Genomic DNA, 5,291 nt, shown 5'->3' with positions numbered 1-5,291 from the left:
AATCCCTGCCATACCCTTCCCTGGAAACTTCCGGGTTAGCCCTGAATGTAGCTCCCACCTACATCCAGTAGCCATCGAGAACACTCCTAGGACTTTGATCCACAAACCACCCACCCAGAATCTGCCCTCACCCCAACCTGTGCCCTAACTGGGCCACTGTCCCACTGCTTTCATTGAGCACTGGACCACAGAGCAGGTCCAATAATCCCGCCAACTTCAGGGAACTTCCTGGATCTATTCTGAGCACACTAAACCACATCAAGTCCCCTCCTGCATAATCTTTGAATCCCATCGCCTGGCCTCTGCCTGATACCTAAATAGCCAGGCCTCTGCCAGAGACCAGACTATCCATGCTGGACAACTGAGTCCCTGCCTACCTGATCATTGACCCCAATTGCCAGGCCCCTGCCTGAGAGGTAAGCTCCTAGAGAGTTTGGACCACACAGAGATACAGACATCGAACTCCTGACACACTTAAGCCCACTGGGGGAGTAGCATAAACAGGAGAGAAACCCCACATGTACCCATTGGAAGAAGTGAAGGTAAGGTGACAATACAAGAAAACACCTAACAATAGAAAGACAAGAAGGAAGTCATCAGAATCTAGGGAATCTACACCAACTACTAGACCTGAAGACTTGAAAGCAGATGAAGCAGAAGAGGAGGACTTAGAAAATATCGTCATAAAAATGACAGAGGCACTCAGAGACTATACGAGAAAATCCCTTAGAGAAATGAAAGGAAAAATATGCAAAAAAAATGGAAAAAAATGAACAAATTTCTTAAAGAAAGTAAGAAAAGTCAAGAAAAAAACAGATGAAGGAAATAATTCCAACAGTTCAAAACCTGAAAACTGAAATAGAGACAATCAAGAAAACACAAACTGAGGGAATGCTGGAAATAGAAAAATTGCACAAATAATAAGAACTATAGATGTAAGCATAACCAACAAAAACCAAGAGATGTAAGAGAGAATCTCGGGCACTGAAGATAAACAGGAGGAAATGATTCATTGACCAAAGAAAATCTTAACTCCAACAACTCCTTAACAGAAAACACCCAAGAAATGTTGGACACTGTGAAAAGGCCAACTCTATCAATAATATGTATAGAAGAACTTGAAAAAGCCCAGCTCAAAGGGGCAGAAATCATGTTCAACAAAATCAATGAAGAAAACTTATCCAAGTTGGAAAGGATACGTCCATGAAAATACAAGAAGCATATCGAACAACAAATAAACTGGACCAAGGAAAAAGAACCCCTCGACACATATAATCAAACATATGAATGAAGAAAGAATTTTAAGAGCAGCAAAGAAAAAAGACCAGGTAACATATAAAGCCAGACCAGTCAAAATTACACCGGACTTTTCCATGGAAACTCTCAAGGACCATAGGTCCTGGATATGTGGTTCTAAAAGTGCTAAAAGTCCATGGATGCCACCCCAGGATACTATGCCAGCAAAACTCCCAATCACTATAGACAGAAAAAAAGAATCAGCCAGATTTTCACAATACATATCTACATATCCAGGCCTACAGAAACTTCTGTAATGAAAACTCCAACACAAGGAAGTTATCTAGGCTCATGAAGACATAGGCAATAGATGACCCCAATTCATCAGAACCCAACTTAAAAACAGGGCAAATATATTCAGAATACCATGGCCAACAAAATATCTAAAGCAAATAAGCATTAACAATCAATGGTACTTACTTTCCCTCAACATTAATGGTATTAAATCACATATAAAATGACACAGGCTAAATGGATAGCAGGACAGAATCCATCTTTCTGCTGAATACAAGAAACACAGATAAGCTTCAAAAGCAAACATTAACCCATAGCAAAGGGTAGTGAAAAGAACTTCCAATCAAATGGACCCAAGAAACAAGCAGGTGTGGCTCTCCTAATATGTAATAAGTTAGATTTTTAACCAAAATCAATCAAAACAGATGAATAAAGTCATTTCGTATTCATCGTAGAGAAACCCATCAGCACAAAATCTCAATTCTGGACATATATGTCCCAAATACAAAGGCACCCACATTTGTAAGAGAAGCACTACTAAAACTCAAAGTTTACATAAAACCTCACATACTCACAGTGTGATAATTCAACACCCCAATCTCACCACTAGACATTTCCACCAGATACAAACTTAACAAATAATCAAAAGAACTAACAGAAGTTATGTCTCAATTGGGTTTAGCAGTCATCTATAGAACATTCCAACCAAACGCAAAAGAATGTACCTTCCTCTCTGCTCCACATGGAACCTTCCCTAAAATCGACCACATAACAAACCTCAACAGATACAAAAAATTGGAATAGTCCCCTGTATTTTATCAGACCGCCATGCTTTCAAGCTGGAATTCAACAACAACACACCTCGCAGAAATCCTACAAACTCACAGAAACTGAACAGTGCACAATTGCACCTGGATCACAGAAGAAATAATGAAAGAAATGGAGGACTTCCTAGAATTCAACAAGAATGAGGACACAACATATGCGAACTTATCGGACACCTTGAAAGAGTGCTATGAGGGAAGTTCATTGCGCTAAGGGCCCATATGAAGAAAACTGAGAATAGTCACATTAGAGAATTAACAGCAAAACTGAAAGCCCTAGAACAAAAAGAAGCAAACTCACCCCAGAGGTATAGAAGCAAGGAAATAATTTGAGGGCTGAAATCAATAAAGTAGAATCTTGGAAAACAATACAAAACTCAATGCAATAAAGAGTTCACTTTTTGAGGAAATGAACAAGATAGACAAATCTTTATCCAAACTAACACAAAAGCAGAGAGAGAATAGGACACAAAATAACAAAATCAGAAACAAGAAAGGAGACATAACAACCGACACTGGGGAAATCCAGACAAGTTTCAGGTCATACTTTGAAACCCTATGCTCCAGAAAATTTAAAAACTCAAAGTAAATGGACAAATTTCTCAATAACTATCACTAACTAAAATTAAATCAAGAACAGATGAGCACCTTAAAAATACCTATCATCCCCACTGAAATAGAGGCAGTCATTGGAAGCCTCCCAACCAAAAAAAGTCCAGGGCCAGATGGCTTCAGTGCTGAATTCTACCATAAATTCCAGCTAAAGCTAATAACGTAACTCCACAAATTGTTTCACAGAATAGAAGTAGAATGTTAATTACCAGACTCCTTTTGCAAGGCCACAATTACCTTGGTAACTAAGCCAAAAGAAGACACAACAAAAAAAGAGAACTAAAGACCAATATTCCTCATGAATATTGATGCAAAAATACTCAATAAAGTACTGGAAAATCGAATCCAAGAACACATCTGAGAAATCATCCAACATGACTAAATAGGCTTCATCCCTGGGTGACAGGGACAGGTCAACATATGAAAATCTATCAATGTGATCTACAATATAAACAAACTGAAAAAGGAAAACAACGTAATCATGTCACTGGATGCTGAAAAACCTTTGAGATAGAGGTCTTGGAGAGATCAGGGATAACAGGAACATATCTAAATGAATAAAAGCAATATACAGTAAACCAACAGCCAACATCAAACAGAGTGGAGAGATTAAGGCAATTCCTCTAAAATCAGGAACAAGACAATGCTGCTCTCTTACTCTCAATATCTCTTCAATAATGTACTTGAAGTCCTAGTTAAAGCAATAAGACAACAAAAGGAGATCAAGAGGATACATATTGGAAAGGAAGAAGTCAATCTGTCAGTATTTGCAGGTAACATGATAGTTTACATAAGTGACCCAAAATAACTCTACCAAGAAACTCCTACCACTGACAAACACCTTCAGCAAAGTAGCAGGATACAAGATAAACTTAAAAAAAATCAGTAACCCTAATTTATTCAGACGACAAAGAGGTAGAGAAAGAAATCAGAGAAACATCACCCTTTACAATAGCCACAAGCAACATAAAGTATCTTGTTGTAAAGCTTACCAAACAAGTAAGCTTACCAAACAAGTAAAAGACCTATATAATAAGAACTTTGTGACTCTAAAGAAAGAAATTAAAGACGATACCAGAAAATGGAAAGATCTCCCATGCTCTTGGATAGGTAGGATAAACATAGTAAAAATGGAAATCTTACCACAAACATTCTCAGTTTCAATGAAATCCCTGTCAAAATCCCCACACAATTTATCACTGATCTTAAAACAATAATAATCAAGTTCATATGGAGAAAAAAATGACTGAGTATAAAAAAACAACCCTGTACAATAAATGAACTTCAGGAGGCATGACCATCTCTGATTTCAAGCTTTACTATAGAGATGTACTCTTGAAAACAGCCTGGTATTGGCAGAAAAATATACAAGTAGATCTATATAATCAAATAAAAAATCCTGACATTAACCCACACACCTACAAACAACTGATTTTTGATAAAACACCTAAAAGCATACAATGAGCAGAGGAAATCATCTTCAAAAAATGGTGCTGGCACAACTGGATGATAGTTTGTAGATGACTGCAAATTGACCCATGTCTATAGCCATACATAAAACACAAGTCAAAATGGATCAAGGACCTCAACATAAATCCATCCACACTGAACCTCTTAGATGAGAAAGTAGGAGGTGCCCTTGAAAAATTGGTACAGGAGACTGCTTTCTTAACATACCTCCGTTAGCACAGACAATTAATAAATGGTAGCACCTGAAACTGAGAAGGTTCTGTAAGGCAAAGGACACTTGACAAGACCCAACAACAGCCCACAGACTGGGAAAAGATCTTCACCAATCATACATCGGAGAGAGGGCCGATCTCCAAAATATACAAAGAACTCAAGAAACTAGTCACCAAACACCAAATAACCTATTAAAAATGGAGCACAGATCTGAAGAGAGAAATCTCAATTGTGGAAATCAAAAAGGCTTCAAGACTCTTAAGAAAGTACTCAACATCCTTAGCTACCAAGGAAATGCAAATCAAAACAATTTTGAGATAACATCTTACCAGAAATACTAAAATTAGGAACACCATGAGAACTTATGCTGGAGAGGATATGAAGAAACAGGATAACCCCTACACTGCTGTCAGGAGTGCAAACATGTACAGCCATTTTGTAGATCATTATGGTGATTCTAAGGAAAAATGGGAATCAGTCTATCACAGGACCCAGCAATCCCACACTTAGGCATATACCCAAATGATCCACATCCATGCAAAAAAGGTATCTGTTTACTATATTCATAGCAGCATTATTTGTAATTGCAAGAATCTAGAAGCAACCTAGATGCCCCTCAACAGAAGAATAGATAATGAATAT

This window comes from Phodopus roborovskii, unplaced genomic scaffold, assembly GCF_943737965.1.
Source record: "Phodopus roborovskii unplaced genomic scaffold, PHOROB, whole genome shotgun sequence".
In the NCBI taxonomy this organism is placed as follows: domain Eukaryota; kingdom Metazoa; phylum Chordata; class Mammalia; order Rodentia; family Cricetidae; genus Phodopus; species Phodopus roborovskii.
Note: the sequence above shows the minus strand (reverse complement) of the source record.